Below are 26,008 nucleotides of genomic sequence, written 5' to 3' on the forward strand. Positions count from 1 at the left end.
TGTGGGATGCCTACCACAGCATGGCTTGCCAAGTGGTACCATGTTTGTACCAAGGATCTTAACAAGTGAACCCTGGGCTGCTGAAGCAGAACATGCACACTTAACCACTGTGCCACTGGGCCGGCCCCTGTGCCAATCGTCTTTTATTTTGTATGTAAGAATCCTCCACAGCATAGCAGACAGACAGTGTAGGTCTGTGCCTGGTATCCAAACTCAGGCTGCCAAACTCAGGCTGCACTGAGCTTAAGCACTAGGTGATGATCCTGGCCGCCTGAGCAATTTTTATATCTTCTTAATATGAATCCATTGTCAGAAGGTGATTTTCAAATATGTTCTTCCATTGTATCTTGTACTTTCATTGTCTAATCGTTTTCTTTCACAGGGATTTATTTCTTTATTTCTTTGTAGGTTGGTTTGTTTATTTTTATTAACTTTACACTTTAGAATACTTTCAGGTTCACACAAAACTGAGGGAATGGTACAGAGTTTTCCAATATAATCCATGATCTCATAGATGTTTAGCCTCTCCTATTATCAACATCCCCCACCAGAGTAGTACATTTGTTAAAATTGATAAACTTATATTGACACATCATAATCACTCAAAGCCTGTATTTTACTTTGGATTTCACTGCAGCTATTGTATCCATAATTATACTATCTCCACATTTACGACACCCCTAGCCCCTTGTAACCATCATTCTACTCTCTATTTCAGCACATAAGGCTACTTTTAATTCCATCGTGGTGATATCATGCAGTATTCCTTGTTTTTTCCTTACTTATATCACTTAGATGAATGAACAGGTAAAGAAAAATTACATATATACATATGTAATATATATGTAATATATATGCATACATTTATGTATGTAAATAAATATATATGCAATATATATGTAATATATAACACATATGTGTAATATATATGTTTGGATATTTGAATATCAATTCAAATACATAATACTGTAATGAAAATGTGTTTTCAACTTTACGTCAAACAATTTTTTGGTGTTGCAAATGGCAGAATTTCCTCCTTTTTCATATTATATGATTGGATATTGTTCAGACATGAAAAAGAAGAAAAACTTCTGGCATTTACAACAAAAATAATTGTTTCACAGAATCTATGGAAACAGGTTTGCAATAGTATTATTTATCTGAATGGAAATAGAAATTATCTAAATTCAAATTGAAGAAAAATTAAACAAACTAATTAGACAATACACTGATCTACAGGAAATAAAAGATATACTTAATAACATATCATGATACAAAGAAGTTATTACTGCACAATTTGAAGTAAGAACCATAGGATCCCACATCTATGCTTATACACGAATACATAAATAATATCAAAATTGACATGACAATATCTGTATTTATAAATGTAAGAAGAGATCACAATTTTAATGGTGATTTGCTTTGGTAGTAGAATCATGGGAAATGAGATAGGAGATTTCTGCTTCTACTCATCCATTTTGCTAAAGCATGATTTTTCCTGAGTACTTTCTGTTCTGAAGGTAAAAATCCTAGCCAACTCCTAATCTGAGCCCACCAAATAAAAATTTCTGTTTATCACAAACAGATTCAGTTTTCATGTATTTGTTTTGCCTGGAATGTGTCCCCTATCCCTTTACTACCCATTTTGTTGTCCTACATCAAAATATTAATTTTCCTTTCAATTCAATTGCCAGTTCCTCTTAAGTCTGTTCCACAATTAAACCATTCAAAATTTATTTATTATTCATCCATGTCCCTTTGACACTATGCTTGCAGCAGTATTGTGGTACCTATTTGCCTTTCAGTATAAATGAAAATGTTGCATGGCCCTGTTTCATAAAATGCTGCTTTTTCAGAATGGATTCAATGGCTTACATATCTTTAAGATTTGGAGCATCTTTACAATTTTCATATGGAAGGTGTTCAATAAATATTCTTTGAATAACAAAATGACCTTGTGCCCCAGTTAAAATTTATTTTATATTGCTGACTTTGCTAAGTTCCACATAATTTTGTAGGTTATAGAGGGAAAACATTAGACTAGAATATTATGGAGAGATCCAAGACAGGGAGAAGGGAACTATAAAGGCTCTATAAGAAAAATGTATAACTATATTACACTTATTTAAATAGTGTGTTAATCTAAATTATTTAGTTTTTCTGTAGATGTCTTGCTGTGCAGAAAGCACTATTTTAAAATACAGAAAAACTGTTCATAAATTATTAACTTGAATATTTTCATAAAAAGCATTGGGAAACAAGACACACATATCTAAGAATGATAAACACAGTCTGGATTTGCTTTTCTCTCTTCTCCATTGTTGGCATTTTGATGTTCCTCAGTGTTTGTGTTAGACTTGCTTTTCTTCACACCACACTTATGCTCTCTGGATGATTCCATTTTCTCCCATGGCATGAAAAGTTATCAATATTGATAAATTTCAAACATGTTTTTCAAAGCCAGTAACCTGCTAGTTGAATTAGCTAATACAGGATACTCTAAAGTTCAGTAGCTGTCCTACATATACCTAAAATTCAACTACATTTCCTGAAGCTCACCAAATCTTTCCTATGCTTCTGTATGTACTGTTCTAATTTGAAAAATGTGATCAGGTCTATACCTTTTCACACATATTACAATCTTTCATGTAGCTTTTTAGTCAACACCCTTCACTTGTAACCATTGTTCTGATTTCTACCACAATAAATTAGTGTTGCCTATTTTCAACCTTCATGTAATGAAATCTACTCTGTGTATTCTTTTAGGTATGGGTCCATTTGCTTCAGTTAATGTATCTTAGATGAAGCTGTTGAAATGCATCCATTTGGCTCCATGTATCAGTATCTCATTTTTAATACTTGTGCATTGTAAGTGTATGGAGATAACCACAGGTCATCTATTCCCATAGTCATGGTCATCCGGGTTGTTTCCAAAATTTGACAGGTTTGAATCCTTCATGGATTTTCCATATCATTAGATGAATTTTCCAAGAAAGAACCTTCCCCTCCTCATCACTGACATTATCCTCTCTTTAGTCCCACTTGTAATTGGTTATTAAACATTTAATTCTATCTCTTAAGATTACCTCCATATTTCTATTTTTACTAACAGTGTATTGCCTAAGAATAATAATTTTCAGCAGAAATATTTCAGTTGACTTTTTATTGTTCAAATTCTCATCCGATCACAATCTAATATAGGCATACTGTGGAGATATTGTGGATTCAATTCCAGACCACTGCAGTAGAGTGAACATTGCAGTAAAGTGAGTCACACAATTTTTTGTTTCCCAGTGCATATAAAATAAGATTCATAATAATTTGTAGTCTTTTAAGTGTGCAATAGCATTATGTCTAAAACAATGTATATACCTTAATTTAAAATGCTTTATTGCTAAAAAATGCTATCATCTGAGACCTAATTTAGTTTAGTCTTTTTGCTGAAGGGGAGTCTTGCCTCGATGTTGATGGCTGCTGACAGATCAAGCTGGTGGTTGCTGAAGGTTGACATGGCTGTAGCAATTAAGACAACAATAAAGTTTGCCATATTGATTGACTCCTCCTTTCATGAATGTTTCCTGTGTAGCAGGTGGTGCTGTTTGGTAGCATTTTACCCACAGTTGACATTCTTTCAAAATTAGAGTCAATCTTCTCAAACTTGGGCACCATTTTATCAACTAAGTTTACGTAATATTCTAAAATCTTGGCTGTCATTTCAACCATCTTCACAGAATCGTCACCAGGAGTAGATTCCATCTCAAGAAATGACTTTCTCTGCTCATCCATAAGAAGTAACTCCTCATCCATTGAGGTTTTATCATGAGATGGTAGGAATTCAGTCACATCTTCAGGCTCCACTTATAATTCTAGCTCTTGCTATTTCCACCACATTTCCAGGGGCTTCCTCCTCTTTAAGCTTGTAAACTCATCCATGAGGGTGGGAATCCGCTTCTTTCAAATACTAACAGTGTTGATATTTGGACCTCTTCCCTTTGAATCAAGAATGTTCTTAATGACTTCTAGAATAGTGAAACATTTCCATCATGTTTTCTATTTACTTTACACAGATCCATCAGAGGAATAAAAATCTATGGCAGCTATAGTTTAATGAAATGTATTTCTTAAGTAATAAGACTTGAAAGTCAAAATTATTCCTTGTTTCATGGGCTGTAGAATGGCCATTGTGTTAGACATGAAAACGGTCTTAATTTTGTTGTTTAGATTAATCACCAAAGCTCTTGAGTGACCAAGTGTATTGTCAATGAGCAGTAGTATTTTGAAAGGAATCTTTTTTTCTGAGCAGTGGATCTCAACAGTGGGCTTAAAATATCCAGCAAACCATGTTGTAAACAGATATGATGTCATCCAGTCTTTGTAATTCCATTTATAGAGAACAGGAAAAATAGATTTAGTGTAATTTTTAAATCCCTGGAATTTTTGGAATAGTAAATGATCATTGGCTTCAACTTAAAGTCATCAGCTGTATTAGCCTTTAGTAAGTGAGTCAGTGTGTCCTTTGAATCTTTGAAGCCAGGCATTGACTTTTCCTCTATAGCCATGAAAGTTCTAGATGGTTTCTTCTTCCAATAAAAGGCTGTTTCATCTACATTGAAAATCTGCTGTTTAAGGTAGCCACCTTCCTTAATTGTCTTAGCTAGTTTTTCTGGATAACTTGATGCAGACTCTACACCAGCACCATAGCATTTTTATTTTTATATTGTGGAGGTGGCTTCTTTCCTTAAACTTTATGAAACAATGTCTGATAGCTTCAAAGATTTCTTCTGAAGCTTCTTCACCTCTCTCAGCCTTCATAGAATTAATGAGAGTTATGGCCTTCCTTGCTTTCAATTAGGTTTTAGCTTAGGGGAATTTTCTTCTTGGAGGTTATATCCAGATCAGCAAAACTTTTTCCATATGAGCAATAAGACTGTTTCACTTTCTTATCATTTGTGTGTTCACTGGAGTACCACTTGTAATTTTCTTAAAGAACTTGTCCTTTACATTCACAATTTGCCTAATTGGGGCAACAAGCCTAGCTTTCAGCTTATCTTGGCTTTTGACATGCCTTCCTCACTATGCTTAATCATTTCTAGTTTTTTATTTAAAGTGAGAGATGTGCAACTCTCCCTTTCACTTGAACACTTTGAGGCAATTGTATGGTTATTACTTGTCCTAATTTGAACATTGTTATGGCTCAGGAAATAGGGAGACCCAAGTAGAAGAACACAGGAACACAGCTGGTCAGTGGAGCAGTCAGAACACACATTTATTAAGCTCACCATCTCATATGGGTGCACTTCATGATGCCCCAAAACAATTATGATATTAGCATCAAAGATCACTGATCACAGATCAACATAATATATATAACAACAATAATGACGTTTGAAGTATTGCAAGAATTGCCAAAAGATGACATAAAAACACAAAGTGAGCTATTTCTGTTGGAAAAATGGAACCTATAAACTTCCTCATTGCTAGGTTACCACAAGCCTTCAATCTATAAAAATTGTTTCTGTTCCATCTCCACTTCCTCCCTTTCCTTTCCCACTTGACCAGAAAGCATGGCATTCCTCAGTCCCTAGCTTTTTAGAACAGCACAAGAACCATGTAGACATGTGTGTCAGCCATGATCAATAGATTACCTTGGAAGTTTTTTTCTTTAATTTGAGGTGTACATCATTATATTGAGACTTCCGTAGAGACTAGATCGGTCGCCCCCACCCCAAAGTCTGGTTGCTGTCCTTCACCAACAAATGGGCTGGTTCACCACTTTTTCCCTTCCCCATGTCCTTCCCCTCTGGTAACCACCAATCTGTTCTCTGGATCTCTGTGTCTGTTTGTTATTATTTTTTTTATCTTCCACATATGAGTAAAATCATATAGCATTTGGCTTTCTCTATCTGATTTATTTCACTTAAGGGCAATCGCTATATTTCATCCTTTTCATGGTTGAGTAATATTCTGTTGTTTATGTGTTTATACCACATCTTCTTTATTCATTCATGGGCACTTAGGTCTTTTCCTAGTCTAGGCTGTTTCAAATATTGCTTCAATGAACATAGGGGTGTATGTATCATTTCAAATTAGTGTTTTCATGTTCTTTGGATAAATACTAAAAAGTAGAATAGCGGGATCATACGGTAGCTCTATTTTTAATTTTTTGAGGAATCTGCATACTGTTTTCCATAGTGGCTGCACCAATTTATATTCCCACCAGCAGGCTACAAGTGTTCCCTTTTTTCCACATCCTCTTCAACACTTATCCTTTGTCTTTTTAATCTTAGCCATTCTGATGGGCATGAGGTGATGTCTCATTGTGGTTTTGATTTGCATTCTTCTAATAATTATTGACATTCAACATTTTTTCATATGCCTGTTGGCCATCTGTATATCTTCTTTGCAAAAATGTCTGTTCAGATCCTCTGTCCATTTTTAATTGAATTCTTTAGTTTTTATCGTTGTATGAGTTCTTGATATATTTTGAATACTAAACTTTTATCAGACATGTGATTTGTAAATATCTTCCCCCAACCTGTAGGTGGTCTTTTCACTTTTTTAATGACTTGATTTGATGTGCAGAAGCCTTTTCCTTTGATGTAGTCCCATTTGTTTATTTTTGGTTGTTTCATTCCCTTGCCTGAGGAGATATTTCCAAAAAGATATTCCTAAGACCAAAGTAAAGGAGTGTATTGCCTTTGCTCTCTTAAAAGAATTTTATGGTTTCATGTCTTACATCCATCTTGAGTTAATTTTTTAACATGGTATAACATAGTGGCTTAATTTCATTCTTTTGCATATGGCTGTCCAGTTTTCCCAACTCCGTTTATTTCAGGGACATTTTTTTCTCCATTGTATGCTCTTCACATTTTTGTTTAAAAATAGCTGCCCATAAGCGTGTATGTTTATTTCTGTGCTCACAAAAATGTTCCACTGATCTCTGTGTATGTTTTTGTCCTGCTACTATGCTGTTTTGGTTACTCTGGCTTTGTTGTATGCTTTTAAACCAGGCAGTGTGTTGCCTCCAGCTTTGTTCTTTTTTCTCAGGACTGCTTTGCTTATTTGGGGTCTTTTGTTGTTCTATATAAATTTTTCTTTCTTTAGTTTCTGTGAAAATGTTCTTGGGACTTAGAAGGGATTTCAATGAATCTATATATTGCAGAATCTGTAGATGTGCAGAATCTGCAGAAAATTTTTCCTTTTCTTTTGGTCTTTTTTGATTTCTTTCAACAGTGTCTTTTAGTTTCAGTGTACAGGTCTTAACACCTTGGTTAAATTTATCCATCTGTATTTCATTGTCTTTGTTACGATTGTAAATGGGATTGTACTCTTGATTTCTCTTTCTTCTATTTTGTTGTTAGTGTTTGGAAATAAAACTTATTTTTGTGCATTGACTTTTATGCCCTAGAACTTTATTCAGTCATTGTTTCTAATAATAAATAATACAAAAATATTAAAATATCTGTGATAAGAAATAGAAAAGCTATTTCTAGTTGTTTTGATGAATTCTTAGTATTTTCTGTACATAAAATCATATCATCTTCACATAGTGACAGTTTGCTTCTTTTTCTCCGTTTTTGATCTTTTTTATTTCTTTTTCTTGCTGAATTGCTCTGAATAGATCTTCCAGCACTATGTTCAATAAGAGTAGTGAGAGTGGGCATGCTTGTGCAGTTCCTGTTCTTAGAGGATAGCTTCCAGTTTTTCAACATTGAATATGATGTTAGCTATGGGTTTGACATATATGGCCTTTATTATGTTGAGATTTGTGTATTCACTTTACTGAGAGTTTTTATCATAATTAGATGGTGAGTCTTATCAAATGGTTTCTCTGCACCTATGGAGAGGATCATGCGAGTTTTTTCCTTTCTTTTGCTAATACGGTATATCGCATTGATTGATTTGACAATATTAAACCATTTCTGTATGCCTGGGATAAATCCCACTTCATCATGGTGTGTGATCCTTTTAATGTATTGTTGAATTTTGTTTCCTAATATTTTGCTGAGGACTTTTACATTAATGTTCAGAGATATTCGAATGTAATTTTCTTTTTTTGTCGTAAGCGTCTGGTTTCACTATTAAGGTAATTCTGACTTCAGAGAATGAATATGGAAGTGTTCCTTTTTCATCGATTTTTTTAGAATACTTTGATAATGATAGATATTAACTTTTCTGTAAGTGTTTTGTGCAATTCACCTGTGAAGCTGTCTGTTTCTGAACTTTCGTTTTTTGGCAGTTTTTTGATTACTCATTAAATTTTATTAGTAGTAATTGGTTTGTTCAAGATTTCTGTTTCTTACTAATTCAGTCTTGGAGGATTGTATGTTCCTAGGAATTTATTTATTTTTTAATGTTGTTCAATTTATTGCATATAATTGTTCATAGTAATCTCATGATCTTTTTTGTTTCTGTTGTATTGGTTGTAACATCTTCCCTTTTATTTCTGATTTTTTCTTGGTGTCCCCTCTCTTTTTTTAGGAGTCTACCTAAATGTTTATGTTTTTTAATCTTTTCAAAGAATCAGTTCATAGTTTCATTGATGTTTTCTATTAAGTTTTTGGGTGTCTATTTCATTTATTTCCACTCTCATTGTTATTATTTCATTCCTTCTACTAAATTTGGGCTTTGCCCTTTTTTCTCTAGTTCCTTTAGATGTAACTTTAGATCATTTGTTTCAGACTTGTCTTTTTTCCTGACGTAGGTAGGTATCACTATAAACTTTCCTCTTAGAACTGCTTTTGCTATGTCTCACCGATTTTGGAAATTTCTGTTTAACTTTTCATTTGTTTCAATGCTTTTTAAAAAATTTCTCTTTGATTTCTCTTTTGATCCATTAGTTGTTTACTAGCATGCTATTTAGCTTCTATATCTTTGTGTTTTTTCAAGTTTTCTCCTTGTAATCAACATACAGTTTCATACCGTTGTGGTCAGAAAAGATACTTGATATAATTTCAATATTCTTATATTTATTGAGACTTGCTTTATAGCCTAATAGGTGATCCATCCTGGAGAACTTTCCATATCCACTTGAAAATAATTATATCCTGCTCTCTTTGGGGGGGGGGGCGGATGTTCTGTATGTATGTGTTAGTTCCATGTAGTCTAATGTGTCATTTAAGGCCTATGTTTTCTTATGGATTTTCTGTGTGAGTGATCTATTATTTGATGTTGATCAGGTGTTAAAGTTCTCTACTCTTAATTTTCCCTGAATCTTTTCCCTCTCTCTCTTCCTCTGAATCTATCATTGTTTCTCCCTTTAAAATGAAACCTTCTTAAAATCCAAAGGTTAAACCTTAAATATACTATACTCCCCTGAATGAAGCTGAACCTTAAGGCTTTGTCAGAGATACTCCTTAACTACCCCCAAAGTCCTTACAAATTTTCTGAGGAATTTACTATAGTTATTCAAACTTATCAACCTGTTTTCTCTGATTTAAAGGAGATAATTCATATGCCTGTTGGTGAAGGTTAGGCCCAGTATTGGATAAAAACCATTCAATTGGGAAAATCTGGGAAGGTTTCTAGAATTAGAACCAGGAGACCAACCTGCTGACCTGTGGCATGATAAGGCTTGGGCAATCATTAGATGTCTTAATTAGGCAAGTCCTAGGACATGCGCAAAGTGCATTGATTGAAACAAAATTCACCCTGGTGCACAAAAACATGATGAACCTGTTCATGGCTACAATCGACTTCAGATAGTTTTAAAGAAAATTTGATTTTCCGTCAGATTTTGGTTCCACCCAGGTAGCTTTTAACTCTATGTTTATTAATGGGCTGAACTGGGAATTTTCCCTTCTACTGCAAAAACCAGAATGGAATGAGAAACTATGGCCACTCCAGACTGAGTTAATCTGATAAAACAATTTTCTTGCACCCTAAATGAGTAACCTGGAAGATATATCTTTTACATTCTTAATTTTCAACTGTAGCAAAAGAAGTAGTCTGAATGAAATTTTTTAAAAAACCTCCTAGTTCCGGCTATTATTACAAACAGCCAGAACATTGGGTAATACATTGTTATAGATTTAACTGCTTCAAGTACCTTCAGCCCTCTCAATTGCCTTTCCTATGTTCTCCAAATCCTCAACGATTAGGCTCTGAGGAACTACAGGGGCTCTTCCCAATCCTACCTCTTAGCTTGAAGAAGCATTTCTCCAGATTGGAGATGAAGCTCTCTCTGCCCTAATTGATACTGGAGCCACACTCTTGGAGCTCAGCCTCAGGTCTCTAAAGCAGTCCCTGCCTTGGAGCAGTAAAACAGCTCAAATAGTGGGGCTACTAATAAATCTCAAAAAGGTCCTGTCTCTGAACATATTCCTTTTGTTTAGGCCCTGTGAGAGACATATACCCTTTTCTCTTTGTTTCCTCTGCCTCTGTGGATTTATTAAGCTGATACTTCTTGGAAAAGTATACTAAAATCCCTTTTTCCCAAAGGAGGAAATAATTCTGGAAGTTGAAAATAGTCATCAAAATAACCAGCCAAGTGAATTAAATGACACTTTGATATCATCTATTTTCTCTGTCTCTAATTGTACTAGAGCTGATTCTGGAAACATTATTTGTTCCTATTGGATCAACAACTTTCCTTATTGGCGAAGTCTTCAACTTATATTGATAAAATTCACAGTGCACTCCCCATCAAGATTCAAATAGATTCTTCAAAATCTATCCCCAGACATTATCAATATCTTATAGGTAAAGGAGACATCAAGGTATAAAGCCCATAATAGAGAATTACAAAGCTCAAGGCTTTATTATCCCTTATACCAGTCCCTGTAATGCTTCTATTATACCTATGAGGAAACTCAAGATTCGGGTGTGGAGGTCTGTCCAGCACCTTCAAGCAATAAACAATATTGTTATCCATTGACGTCCTATTGTTTCTAATCCTCATACACTTACATCTATTCCCAATTGAAGCAAACTCTTTATGGTAATTGAATTATGTAGTGAATTCTTTAGCATTCCAGTTCACGAAGCTAGTCAATATGTTTTTGCTTTCTCTTGAGAAGAAAAACAATTCACCTAGACAGTAATGCTTCAGGGTTATACGGAGAGCCCTTCTTATTTATCACAAATCATAAAGGCTAATGTGGAAGATACAGGGGTTCTACTCTGTTGCAATATGTGGGTGATTTACTCCTTTCTTCTGTTTCCCAAATCTTCTCAGCAGAAGACAGAATGCAATTCTAAAGATTTTAGACTCAAAATTATCTAGGGTCAACAAGAAGAATTGCAGTTTACCCAAACCCAGGTTTGATATTTAGGACATCTGATGCCAGAGCAAGGGCTAAATCTAGATCCCCATAGGTTTCATGGTGTTTAATGTTTCCCCAAACCTAAACCTAAATGCCAACTGCAAGGTTTTCCTGGGCTAGTTAATTATTTCCAAAATTGGATTCCAATTTTTTTTCTATAATTGCCAACTCTCTATGTTTTACTGATGTATAACCACCTCAACTCAATTTTATGAGAAGATTGGACAACATGGCCTTTATGGCTTTAATGGAGAGTTTGATAAACCAACCTGCTCTTGGACATCCCAATTATCAGATTCTCTTTTCCATTTTTGTATATAAAGAGGAAGAGAATAGCCCCCAAAACAGGGGACCGCCATTGAATCATAGAATATTATAGCCAGCAGCTGGACCCTGTGGGGTAGGGATACCCCTGTTATAGACTTACTGCCACTGTCTTTTTGGTTAAGACCACTGAGAAGATTATTGCAGGATTCGTTTAACCACTTTGGTATATCATGTAGTAAAAAAACTCATAAATTCTCATCACACTCAACATGTTTCAATCAGCTGCCATGCCTTCTGTAAATTCCTTTTGTTAACTGCTCCTCACACGTTTTTTGTTGTTGTTGTAATAACCTTAACCCTGCTAGTATTCTCACCTCCATTACTGACAAAGTCTCTCAGAACCACTTAGTGCTGATAGATCACCTCCAAAACTCTTCACGGTGATCTTCAGGGAACTACTTTGGGTAATGCTGCCTTCTCATGGTTCAGTCATGGTTCTTATTTAATAGGTGATGATGCAAAACTCATATTGTTGAGGCAGAACCTTGACATATGGCTACTTTGACACAACAGGCTGAGTTGCACACAGTTACACAAGCTTGTACTTGGGCCAAGAGCAAACTACTGATATTTATACTGAGAGTAGACATGATTTTGGAGTAGCCCATGAATTTGGAATGTTGTGGAAGCAATGTGGCTTTCTTAATTCCAGTTAAAATAAAACTTAAATTGTTCCCTATGTTCAGCATTCATTAGATGCTGTACTGTTCCCTGCTGCTTTAGCTAATATGAAGATCAAGCATTGTAAACCTGACTCTCTGAAAACTAAGGGAAATTACCTTGCTGATATTTCTGCAAGAAATGCAGCCCTTAAAGGAACAAGCAGGAATGAAACATCTGTCATGAATCAAAGGCTATTTCCCCTACTGATAACTTAGAAAAACTGTCTAGAGATGCCTAACTATTGGCCTCACAAATGGGAAAATGAGAGTGGAAGTTCAATAATTGTAGGTTTAATACAAAGAGAAAGCCCTGCTTCAGACAAAATAACAAGCCAGTCCTACTAGAGACTCTAAAATTCCCACTCCTAACCACTGTACGTGCATTTGACTATTGGTCTACTGACAAAATGATGGCATTCACTAATTAAGATAGGTGAGGATATATTAACAAAGCTCCAAAAAGTACTGATCTCGCTTGTTCCATTTGTCCAAAATACGACAGGGAAGCCTGTCGGTACTGCTCATGGACTTTTTAAACATGAGTAATCAGTCATTCAAGGTTTGACAACTGGATTTCATACAACTTCTCCCACATCATGGATATCAATATCTTTTATTCATGGTTTGTTCCGGACAAAAACCTTCCCTTTCAGACACGCTACTGCATCTACGGTCACATAAGTCCTTTTGGGAAGGGTTATCTCTACCTGGGGAACACCTCTTAAACTTTATAGTGATCAAGGATTTTACTGGTCAGGCACTTCAAAAAGTCTGCACTATTTGGGTAGTTTTATAATACTGTGCTCTACATCCTCAACATTCTGGTCTAATTGAATGCACTGATGGCTTTATTAAGACCCAATTGGCAACATCTCTAGAGATTCTCCCAATACCTTGATGAAAAGCATTGACGTTGGTCCTCCAAAATCTCAGATCCACCCCCTTTGGAACTCATAAAGTCTCATCCTTTGAGATAGTCACTGGACACCCAATGAACTTGGCTCCTGTCTCTCTTGACCCACATGTAATAAAAGGAGATATACTCCAATATTACAAAGACTTAATAGCTTCTATTAAAAATAAGCATGTTTTTTGGGCTGGCCTGGTCTCACAGTGGTTAAGTTCTCACGTTCCTCCTTCGTGGCCCAGGGTTTGCCAGTTTGGATCCTTAGTGCAGACATGGTACTGCTTGTCAAGGCATGCTGTGGCAGGTGTCCCACATATAAAGTAGAGGAAGATTGACATGGATGTTAGCTCAGGGCCAGGCTTCCTCAGCAGGAAGTGGAGGATTGGCAGCAGACATTAGCTCAGGGCTAATCTTCCTGAAAAAAAAATAATCATGTTTCGGTAGAGCAATCTTCTGACAGTGTGCTCCAGGGAGACAGAGACTTCAAGCATTATGCCATATAAACAGGAGAATCTGCCTATTGGAAAAGACACTTCTGTAAGGAGTATCTTAAACCTCACTGGAAAGGCCTCTCATTGAAAAGATGCTGTTAACCGACACTTGTGCTGCCAAACTCCAGGGAATCGACTCTTGGATTCATGTGACACACTTACAACAGAAACACCAAATGCTAACTGGACCTGCACTGGTGCATCCGGTGACCTGAATGTAAAGATTTCTGAAATTGAAGCAGAGGACATCTTATGAGACATCTCTCCCAAGAAGTCCAGACTGAGCCTTTGGAAGTTCATCTGCCAAACCTTTGATGATGACATAATGCTTCAGATGATTTCCAATGCCTATGATCTCGATAACATGGAATTTAGGAATAAATATGTGAAAATTCTCCTTTCTACCACCTTTTTCTTAGTCAAATATGGCCACAATAATTTCCAATCTGTGCACTTTCCCTCCAGAGTGGAACATGACACCCAGGAAAGTTCCTTCCTGGCATCTAGGGAGAAATGGTTGATGAAACTGGAAAAACATGACTCTTGATCAGTGATGCTTTCAGGGAAAAATCTTGATGAAAAGGGGAAATATGAAAATTAATAAACAGAATCTTAATTAAAGTGGAATAGGGAGACTAAAAGGGGGAACTCTCACATTTGACAATGATAGTGGAGCCCAACAGGATGAAGAAAGACTTCCTCTTCTTGACTGGAAAGAAGATCAGTCAATGAGACACTGCCACAAGCCAGACAATGAAAAGCCACTACACAGCAACCTCTCAATTCCTCCAATAGAGACATTAACAAATAGTTAATTGAAAGTTAATTAATTAACTTTAATTAATAAAATAATAAATGCTAATCAAAATGTCAATAAAAGATCCACAAAATTACCCCAAGAGGAAATGTGCCATTAATGGAGGTTTTGAAGGAGTACCCATGCTCTTTTCATGTATAAAATTCTGTAATGAATTCTTAAGCATTAGCGGTAAGGAACAAACCAGTTACATTTTAAGATTTATTTAAACTCATAAATTCTGTGAGTAATTAATTCTGTATTTTGTCTATAAAATGTCAAAAATATAAAAATAATACTAAGATTATTTGGCACTATTGGCAATGCCAGTTGATCCCCTGGCTCCTTAGCATAATCTTAGAACCGTAAACAGAGTACTCTGTGCTTCTGTTCTGCCTCTCTTGCTTCTGTATTTCTACAATTTCATTTCTGCTCTAAATTTATATTTCAGTGCTCTATTAATTATACTAACAAGGGCTGAATTTTAAACAATACCATGACTACTATGTACTTTCCATACCACTAGTTCTCATAATTTAGAAGGCATCACAATCGCCTGGAGGACTGATCAAATCACAAATTGTGGGTCCCCTCTGAGTGTTTCGTTCAGAAGTTGGTGATGTGGATAGAGAATTTGCATCCCTAACAAATTCTCAGGAGGTCCTGCTGCTGCTGGTTTGGGGGCCACACTTTGAGAATCACTGTTCTATATAGCAACTACACAGAGACATATGAAGCCACTTTCCTCTCTCTATTTCGACCTTCCATTCAGTTTTACTTTTCAGGAATAACCTTTAGTTTTTTATTTAACAAGAATCATGATGTTATCTGAAGGAATTCAAAGAATCATACCCACTTTTATTCCCCTGGGTTTTCCAGAATACCCAGAACTCCAGGTTTCACTTTTCCTGGTTTTCTTGTCTATCTACACAATTACTGCAAGGAGGGATTTGGGCTTGAAAATAATCATCAAGATCAACCCCCAAATCTACACAATCATGTACTTTTTCCTCAGTCACTTGTCCTTTGTAGACTTCTTTTATTCCACCATAGTAACACATAAATTGTTAGAGAACTTGATTGCGGAAGATAGAACCATCTCTTTCTCTAGTTGCAGTCTACAGTTTTTTTTTTTTTTTGCTTGTATATTTAGAGTAATAGAAACTTTCAAGTTAGCAGTGATGCCCTATGACCATTCTGTGGCAGTTTGTCATCCTTTGCTCTACACCACTGCTATGTCCCAGAAGCATGTGCTCTGCTGGTGGCTGGGTCTTACTCATGGTGTGTAGTGTGTTCCCTGACAGTCATATATTTTCTTCTAGCATTGAACTCTAGCATACACTATAGAAATAGCATAATTATTTCTGTCTCCTGCTTGGAAACTTACATCAGCCAAATGCTGTGGTTTATCATTGCCCTATTCAATGAGGTGAGCAGCCTGACAATTACTCTGATGTCTTATACAGTCATTTTTATTACTGTTGTGAGGATACCTGTTGGCGTCGCAATCCAATGTACACATCAGGATAGATGCAGAGAGGGCTGATGGCCACTCTGAGTTTCTTGTAACCAGCGTTTCAATATATACATAGCTTACATCTGTTACACATACACAGGTATTCTGGATGAAGCAATTAGCGAATGCAAACAATTCTTAGTGACTTCTCAAGGGGCCCACCCTCGGCCTCTGTTTTGATATTATCATGTTTTTGCTGTGCTCATATATTTTTTTTAAATATTTTATTTTTTTCATTTTTCTCCCCAAAGCCCCCCAGTACATAGTTGTATATTCTTCGTTGTGGATCCTTCTAGTTGTGGCATGGGGGATGCTGCCTCAGCATGGTTTGATGAGCAGTGCCATGTCCGAGCCCAGGATTCGAACCAATGAAACACTGGGCTGCCTGCAGTGGGGCACACAAACTTAACCACCTCACCACAGGGCCAGCCCCCTGTGCTCGTATATTTTTATCTTGGAGCAGGCAAGGCCTCCTAGGCAACAGCCCCTTATGCTCCCGATATTGATATCGTGTCTCCATCCATGCCCCCAGGTGACCACACCTGGCTTAGGTTGCCTCCCCCTGGAGGTCTTACCCATCATTGGCTGACTGGAATTCTCACCTCTGGGTCACAGTTTGTTGGCAAGCCTTTTCCAGTGATTATTAACCCTTCCTGCATCAGGGGCAGCTACAATACCTTCTGAGAGTGGGGGCCATAAAACCTTCTCCTCTTGTGCCTCTCACTGACAGCCATCACCATCTTCCATGGAACCAACATTTCCCTAAGTTGTATCCCTAGGCTTGAAACTTCTTGGCTCACAGTTAAAGTGGCATCTGTGTTTTACACAGTGGTGATTCCCATGCTGAATCCTTTGAGCAACAGCATTAGGGAAAAAGATGTGAAAGACACATTCAGAAAATTAGTTGTCCCAAAATTGCTTTGTCAAAACAATATAATATTGTTAGATTCAATTTTTCTTTCTAAAAAAATGATTTGCTATGCTCAGATTGTTTAACTCTTATAGTGCAGTTGATGATTCCATCTGTTTAATCAATAGGATATTAGTTAATATATTTATGGCAGTATAACATCTTATGATTATGGATTTTTGCATATATTAAATCTTTTGAAATTTCTCTAAGCAACACATGTAAACCAAAATTTTAGAAAATAAAATTCTTGGACCATATTTTGCAATTGTTTTGTGAGGAAAAGTAGCACTGAGCTAACCTCTTCCACCAATCCTGTTTTTTTCTGAGAAATACTGGCAGTGAGATAAGATCCAAGCCCATCTTCCTCTATTTTACATGTGTGACACCTGCCACAGCAAGGCTTGACAAGTGGTGCATAGTTCACACCTGGGATCTAAACCCACAAACCCCAGACCACTGAAGCAGAACGTGCAAACTTAACAGCTGCACCACTGGGCTGGCCCCATATTTTGCAATATTTGTAAATTATTTTTAAATACTTTATCATATAGTGTAATTTCGTATGTGTGTTTTCCAAAGTAAAACTAGTTCTCAGTTCAACAAATACATGCAGATCAAGAACAATTCCTTAGAATAGTAATTAGGCAGCTCATAATCCAGAACTGGATGTAACAAATGCTTAAGCTTACTATATCTTGTACAGCAACCAATCTTCTGCTCTTTATTGTATTGAATGGCAGAACTTGACTTTTATTTATGAAAATTATAGCCAACTGACTAGCAAACAAGATTGAACAAAGTATTGTTCTACTTTCTCTAAAATCATATCCTAGTCTATTCAACAAAAATTGTGTAATAAAGACAGTGGGACAGTAAAAAAGACCTGAAGTGAACTCAAGGATATCTTCTCATTTGAATTTGAACATTCAAATTCATTATAATTCAATGGAGAAAGGATGATTTTCAACAAATAAAGGTAAGATAACTGAATACACAAATGAATAAATAAGCCTTAAGTTTTATTTCACACCATACACATCTATTACCTTGAATTGAATGAAATGGGTCATATATCTAAACATAAAAATTAAAACCTCAGGAGTGATGTTAGCGTCATGGCAGAGTGAACTTGCCCAGGATTCTCTCCCGTACAACATACAATGAAAAAGGACATTCATACTCCAACAGAGGACATCTTAACACAACATAAAAACGTTGGAGAGACCCACACAGCCATACAATAGAGGGTGGAGAGGCTGGAGCCCCCTCGGAAGAGCTGGACCGGGATAAGAGAAAACTTAGCTCCCTCACCCAATAGACTGTGATCCACAATGGCAGGAGGCTCCGAGAAGGAACGAACAGGAGCAGGGACGCTCATTTGTGGGAACATTATGTAGCCCCAAAGGCCTGGCAGCCTACAAAGAAGACCTTTACTGAGGCAAGACCTTTTGCAAGAGGTGACCTCATCAAACAAACACCCCAGGAGAGCAGATAGCAAGAGCAAGAAAGACCAGAGAGCACACAGGAGAAAGCACTCCTCCCCCTACTCACCCTGTGCCTGCTCCACTGCCTGGGATGTCGGTTGAAGGCAGAGGACTCAGAATATGTGGTTCTTGACATCCACCCAGTGGTGACAGGTAGTAACCACAACCAAATAATGTCAAGATGCATAAGATCCAATCCAGCTCCTCTAGCAATATTAAATACTATATCAAATCACTAGACTAGAGAGAAAATGACAAGTAACCAGAATTCATTCCTGAGGACACAGAAATATGTAATCTAAATGACAATGAATTCAAAATAGCTATCATCAAAAACTCAACAAGGTAAAGGAGAACATACAGAAACAACTCAACAAGCTCAGGAACTACATCACAAAAGAGATGGAAACTATAAAGAAGAACCAATCAGAAATATTATAGGTGAAAGACACAATGGAAGCAATAAAACAAAATACAGATTCCCTTAATGCTCAAGTGGACATCATAGAGGAGTATATCGCCATAATCGAAGATGGCCGTGTTGAAATGCTCCAGACAGAGGTTGAGAGAGAATTAAGACTAAGAAGAAATGAAGAAAGTCTCTGAGAAATACCCAACTCAATTAGGAAATACAACATAAGAATAATAGATATTCAAGAAGGTGAAGAGAAGGAGAAGGGAGCAGAAGCCTGTTCAAAAAAATAATACCAGAGAACTTCCCAAATCTGTGAAAGGAGGTAGAAATCTGTGTGGAAGAGGCTTCCAGATCTACACATATGTCAATGTAAAAAGACCTAGTGCAAGGCATATAGTAGTAAAACTGCCAAAAAATGAATGACAAAGAAAGAATACTAAGGGCAGCAAGGCAGAAGAAAATAACCTACAAAGGAATCCCTATCAGGCTTTCAATGTATTTTCCTGCAGAAACCTTACAAGCTGGGAAAGAATGGAATGGCATATTCAGATATTTGAAAGACAAAAATTTTCAGCCAAGAGTAGTCTATCCAGCAAAAATATCCTTCAGATATGATGGAGAAACAAAAACTTTCCCATACAAACACAACCTAAAGGACTCCATAGCCACAAGACTCCCCGCCTCCACAAGAAATCTTCAACAAGGCTTCACTACCTGAAAAAAAAAGGGAGAGAGTGGTTACAAATCACGGAGTAAGGAGATAATAGGTAGACAGAATCAGAATAGGATAGCAAATATTCATGTATAGCTTTAAATATAAAGGGAAGGAAAACACCAAAAACAAAGATAATCTTCTCATTTTAACCACAAACTCACAATACAAGGTGGAATAAGATGTGAGAAAAACAACTTAGGTGGGGAGGAGGAAAGAGACTGAATCGGTTTAGACTAAGGAAATAAGAGGCCATCAAAAAATGGACTATGTTATACATGAGAATCTGAAAACAAACCTCATGGTACCCACTAAAGAAAAATAGCAGAAGGAGACAAAATAATATATAAGGAGAAAACAAAGAAACATCATTAAAAACTACATAATTCAGTGGTAAAGCAAAATACACAGGACAAGAAACAAAGGAAATAGAGTAGAACCAGAAAATGAGTGAAAAAATTAAAGATTAATCCCATGTGCATTGATAATAACCCTAAACATAAAATGGACTGAATTCCCCAATAAAAAGACACAGAGTGGCAAGATGGATTAAAGAACAAGATCCAAAAATATGCTGCCTCCGTAAAACATGTCTCAGCTCCAGTGACAAACACAGGCTCAGAGTGAAGGAGTGAAAGATGATGCTCCAAGCTAATGGCAAACAAAAGAAAACAGGTATCACAGTACTATCAGACAAAGTAGAATTCAAGATAAGATTGTCAAAGAGAGATAAAGAGGGGCAATATATAATGATCAAAGGGACACTGCATCAAGAACAAATAGCACTTATAAATATCCATAAACCCAACACAGGAGCACCAAAGTTCATAAAGCAACTATTAAAAAACCTAAGAGAAGATATTAATAATAACACAATAAAAGTAGCAGAACTCAACACTCCACTCGCATCAATGGATAGATCATCCAGACAGAAAATCAACAAGGGAACAGTGGAATTAAATGAAAAGCTAAACTATTTGGACTTAATAGTCATATATATGATACTCTATCCAATAACAGCAGAATACATATTCTTCACAAGTGTCATGGATCATTCTCAAAGATAGACCATATGTTCAGAAGCTAGGCAAGCCTCAACAATTTTAAGAAAATTGACATAATAACAAGCATCTTTTCAGATAATAATGCTGTAAAGCTAGAAATTAATTACAGGAAAAAAGCTGAGGAAGGGAAAAAGAGGTGGAGACTAAACAACATGCTATTGAACAAGCAATGAATTATTGAAGGAATTAAAGTAGACATCAAAAAATATCTGGAGAGAAATGAAAATAACATACCATACCAACTCATATGGGATACAGCAAAAGCTGTATTAAGACAGAAATTCATCGCAATACAGGCACCCCTTAACAAAGAAGAAATATCCAAAATAAGTAATTTGAAATTATACCTAACTGAATTAGAAAAAGAAGAACAAAGCCCAAAGTCCGCAGAAGGAGAGAAGTAATTAAAATCAGAGCAGAATTCAGTGCCATTGAAACGAAAAAGGCAGTAGAAAGAATCAATGAAACAAAGAGCTTTGTTTAAGATTCTTAATTATCTTTAAGAAGATAAATGAAATTGGCAAACCCCTAGCCATACTTCCAAAGAAAAGAAGACAGAAAGCTCAGATAAACAAAATTAGAAATGAAAGAGGAGAAATAACAATGGACACCACAGAAAAACAATGGAATACAAGAGAATATTAAGAAAAACTATATGCTAACAAAACGGATAATAGAAGAAATGGATAAACTCTTACAACCTCCCAAAGATGAATCAAGAAGAAACAGATAATCTGAATAGACCAATAACAATGAAAGAGATGAAAACTGTAATCAAAAGCATCCCAAAGAATAAAAACCCAGGACCAGATGACTTCCCTGGGAAAGTCTAGCAAACTTTTAGAGAATATTTAATACCTATTCTACCTCAGCTATTCCAAAAGCTTAGGGAAGATGGAACACTTCCTAACACATTCTACAAGGCCAACATCACTCTGATACCAAAGCCTGACAAGGACAGCACAAAAAAATAAAACTACAGGCTAATATTGCTGATGAACATAAATGCAAAAATCCTCAACAAAACTTTGGCAACCTGAATTCATCAATACACCAAAAGAATAATGCATCTTGATCAAGTGGGATGTATATGAGGGGCACAGACATGGTTCAAAATCTGTAAATCAATCATTGTGGTACACCACATCAAAAATCGAGGAATAAAATCCACACGATCATCTCAATAGATGTAGAGAAAGCACTTGACAAGATCCAACAACCATTTTTGATAAAACTCCTAACAAAATAGGGATAGAAGGAAATTACCTCAACACAATAAATGTCATATGTGACAAACGCACAGCCAACATCATACTCAATGGGCAAAACCTGAACACTATCCCTCTGAGAACAGGGACAAGACAAAAAGGCCCACTCTCACCACTCTTATTCAGTATAGCACTGGAGGTTTTGCCCAGAGCAATTAAGCAACAGAAAGGAATAAAAGGAATGCAAATAGTGGGTGAAGACTTGAAACTCTCGCTGTTTGCAGAAGGCATGATCTTATATATAGAAAACCCTAAAGAATCCATTGGAAAACTATTAGAAATAACAACTACAGTAAAATTTCAGGGTAGAAAATCAACTGACAAAAATCAGATGCTCCTATACTATAATAACAAACTTATAGAAGAAAGAGAACTCAATAATACAATTCCATTTACAATTGCAACAAAAGAGTAAAGTGTATAGGAATAAATTTAACCAAGGTGGTGAAGGACTTATACAATGAAAACTATAAGACATTACTGAAAGAAATTGATAATGGCATAAAGAGATGGAAAGAGATTCCTTGCACATGGGTTGGACAAATAAACATAGTTAAAATGCCCATACTACCAAAAGCAGTCTACAGATTCAATGTAATCCCAATCAGAATCCCAAAGACACTCTTCATGGAAATAGAACAAAGAATGCTAAAATTCATATGGGGAAAACAAAGACTCCAGCTTGATAAGGCAATCCTGAGAAAAAAGAGCAAAGCTGGAGGCATCACAATCCCTGACTTCAAAGGGTACTACAAAGCCATAGTGATCCAAACGGCATGGTACAGGTACAAAAACAGGCACACAGATCAAGGGAATCAAACTGAAAGCCCAGAAATAAAACCGCACATCTACAGACAGCTAATCTTCAACAAAGGTGCCAGGAACATACAATGGAGAAAAGACAGTCTCTTCAATAAATGGTGTTGGGAAAACTGGAAAGCCAGAATGAAAAGAATGTAGGTAGACCATTATCTCATTCCATATACAGAAATAAACTCAAAATTAATCGAAGACTTGAATATAAGTCCTGAAACCATAAAACTCCTGGAAGATAATATAGGTAATACACTCTATGACATCAAACTTAAAAGGATCTTTTTGAATATCATGACTTCTCAGCCATGGGAAACAAAAGAAAGTAAACAAGTGGGAGTTCATCAGACTAAAGAGCTCCTGCAAGTCAAAAGAAACTAGGATCAAAACAAAAAACAACACACCACTTGGGAGAAAATATTTGCAAGTCATATACCTGCCATGGGGTTAATCTCCATAATATATAAGGAACTCACACAACTGAACAACAAAAAACAGCCAGATCAAAAAGTGGGCAGAGGATATGAATAGACATTTTTCTCCAGAATATACACAAATGGCCCATAAACACATGAAAAGATGTTCAACATCACTAATCATCAGGGAAATGCAAATCAAACTACACTAAGATACCACTTTATGCCTGTTAAAATCGCTATAACCACTAAGACTAAAAATAACAAATGGTGGAGAGGTTTGGAGAAAATGGAACCCTCATACACTGGGACTGCAGACTGGTGCAGCCACTGTGGAAAACAGTATGGAGATTCCTCCAAAAACTAAAAATAGAACTACCATACAACCCAGCTATCCCACTACTGGGCATCTATCCAAACGACTTGAAATCAGCAACCCAAAGTAACATATGCACCCCTATATTTGTTGCAGCACTATTCACAATTTGCCATGACATGGAAACAACCCAAGTGCCCATGGACTGATGACTGGATAAAGAAGATGTGGTGTATATATATATATATATATATATATATATATATATATACATACATATACATTGGGATACTACTCAGCTATAAAACAAGACAAAGTCTTCCCATTTGCAACAACATGGCAGGACGTGGAGGGAATTATACTAAGGGAAACAAGCCAGACTGAGAAAGACAAATACCAGATGATTTCACTCATATGTGGAATATAAACAAACACGTGGACAAAGAAAGAGTTCAGTGGTTACTAGGGGAAGGGAGGTGGTGAGTGAGCACAAGGAGTGAAAGGAAACACTAATGTGCTGATCATCAAGAAATAATATACAACTGAAATTTCACATTGATGTCAACTATTATGAAATCAATAAAAAAATAAAACCACAAAATTTTATTATAAAATGCTGGAAAATATTCAGAAATTTGAGGCAGATATTTTGTTAGATAAAACACAGAAGGGATAGATCATCAAAAAAAAATGATAGAAAGAACTTCGACTACTTAAAAAACTTTCTGGTAAAAATTCTCAAATGACGAAAGAAACCAAGAAGAAAATGAAAATGTTAAGCCACAGACTATGACTAAATATTTGCAATACATATATTTGACAAAGATTTTGTATATAGAACATTTAAAGAACTCTTTGTACTCAAAAGAAGAAGACAAAGCATCTAAAGAATTGGTGAAATATTTGAGCAGCTACTTGACAAAGCAAAGCATACACTTCATCTAAAAACACATGAAAATATACTAAACATCATTAGTCATCAGTGAAATTTTTATTAAAACCACTATCAGATACTACTGCACTCCAATTGGATTGCCTGAAATTAATACGACTGAAATACCAAGTATTTGTGAAAATTTGAGGCCAGGGGAATGCTCAGACATTTCAGATGGGAGTAATAGGTTTATGAAGTTACACAAACACTTCTCATATGACAACAATACCTTTCCTAGGTCTTCACCCATGAGAAAGGAAAATCTATATTTTAAATTAGGAGAAAATTATTATCTCTGTTATATGCCATGATACAGGGAGGGGAAAGGTAGGGAGAGTGATGTGTGCTGCTGCTTTTGTCCTTTTATGAACTTTTTTGACTTTGATCTTTTAAAAAGTGACTTTCCTAGAAGAGGTGGATTTTCCATGAAGTGCTGTTTCTACAGAGTTATCAAGGGTAAACAGGAGATGGCAGAAAATATTCGGAAAGATCTTGTCACTTTAAAGTAAAGAAATGTGTGTATGTGTATGTGTGTGTGTGTGTGTGTGTGTGTATAATAGTACAATATACATATACTTGTTAAAGTGTGTAAATCTTCTGCACTGGCCTTTGATGACCTTCTCATAATATCTATGTTATCAAGCCTTTGATAATTCTACAGATGAGGTATAATTGTCCTCTCATGTGAATTGTCCTTTTGACATTCAAGATGGGAATGTAGTTTGTTCATAAAAGAATGGCTTTCAAATTTCTATTAATTCTGAGAAAAGATAGGCCCTGCATATATGGCAATGTCTGCTCAGGACAAGAAAACAATTACTTTTGGTTTTTCCAGAGAGGGAAATTAGATTAGTGATGTGGCATAAATGTACTGGAAGGATTGTTGGTATAAAAGGGAGAAGAGAGGTCTTCCAGAGATGAATAAAGAAGCTATTAAAATCAGCAGGCTAGAGGGAAAAGTTTCCTTGACTCGGGCACTCTGTGGGCATCCCTGTCCCTGAGTGTGGCTGGGATCTTGACTGAGACCTGGCAGGGCTGATCTCCCTCAGATTTGAAAAGCTGATAATGGTTGAGCTCTACCCTCTGAAGTTTGTGCTTACTTCTTTCTCCTGCTGCCCAATGCAGCTTAACAGCAGACAGTGAGGTGGAGATGGTCAAGTTTTTGTGGAAGGCCTTAATTTTGTAGTCAGAGTTTTTCTCCTGAACACTATGACATTTCTGTAGGGTATTTCAATCTGCTTTTCTGGTTCAGATCCCCAACCCACTACACACCCTGGAACAATAGCAAATGCCCTGTGGGGAAAATTGGTCTTGAGTTTTGGGTTTCTTTAATTTTCAATTTATCAATAAATTCTTGGGTGTCCACAAAGCACTCCTGGATGCTTTCTGTTCTCTGCAAGTGCCAAAGCTAAACATTAGTTTGTTTCCAGAATCAGAAAATGTGTTCAGTGAGGAAACAGCTGATGACTGCCAGCTCACCAAAGAATGGCTCTTCTCTCCGTGATACTTTAATTATCTAGTCCTAATTATTTCCATTTTTATTTTTAAAAACAGATTTGGAATTCACCTTTTTAAAAACGTTATTTCAGGTGAATTGTTATTTTCAGTGATCCTCTCTATCCTATCTGAATTGGAAGACCATGACTGAGCCTTTGATGAATGATGGAAGATAGAAGACAATGAGGGACATTGGTAAATTGGAAAAGA

The 26,008-nt window shown here is 36.2% G+C and overlaps 1 pseudogene; it reads left to right on the forward strand.

Annotated features, from left to right (window-relative positions):
• Positions 1 to 15,271: 15,271 nt before the first annotated feature.
• LOC138918588 (olfactory receptor 5D13-like) lies at positions 15,272 to 16,962 on the forward strand (annotated as a pseudogene).
• Positions 16,963 to 26,008: the final 9,046 nt, after the last annotated feature.

Source organism: Equus caballus, chromosome 17, assembly GCF_041296265.1.
Source record: "Equus caballus isolate H_3958 breed thoroughbred chromosome 17, TB-T2T, whole genome shotgun sequence".
NCBI lineage: Eukaryota > Metazoa > Chordata > Mammalia > Perissodactyla > Equidae > Equus > Equus caballus.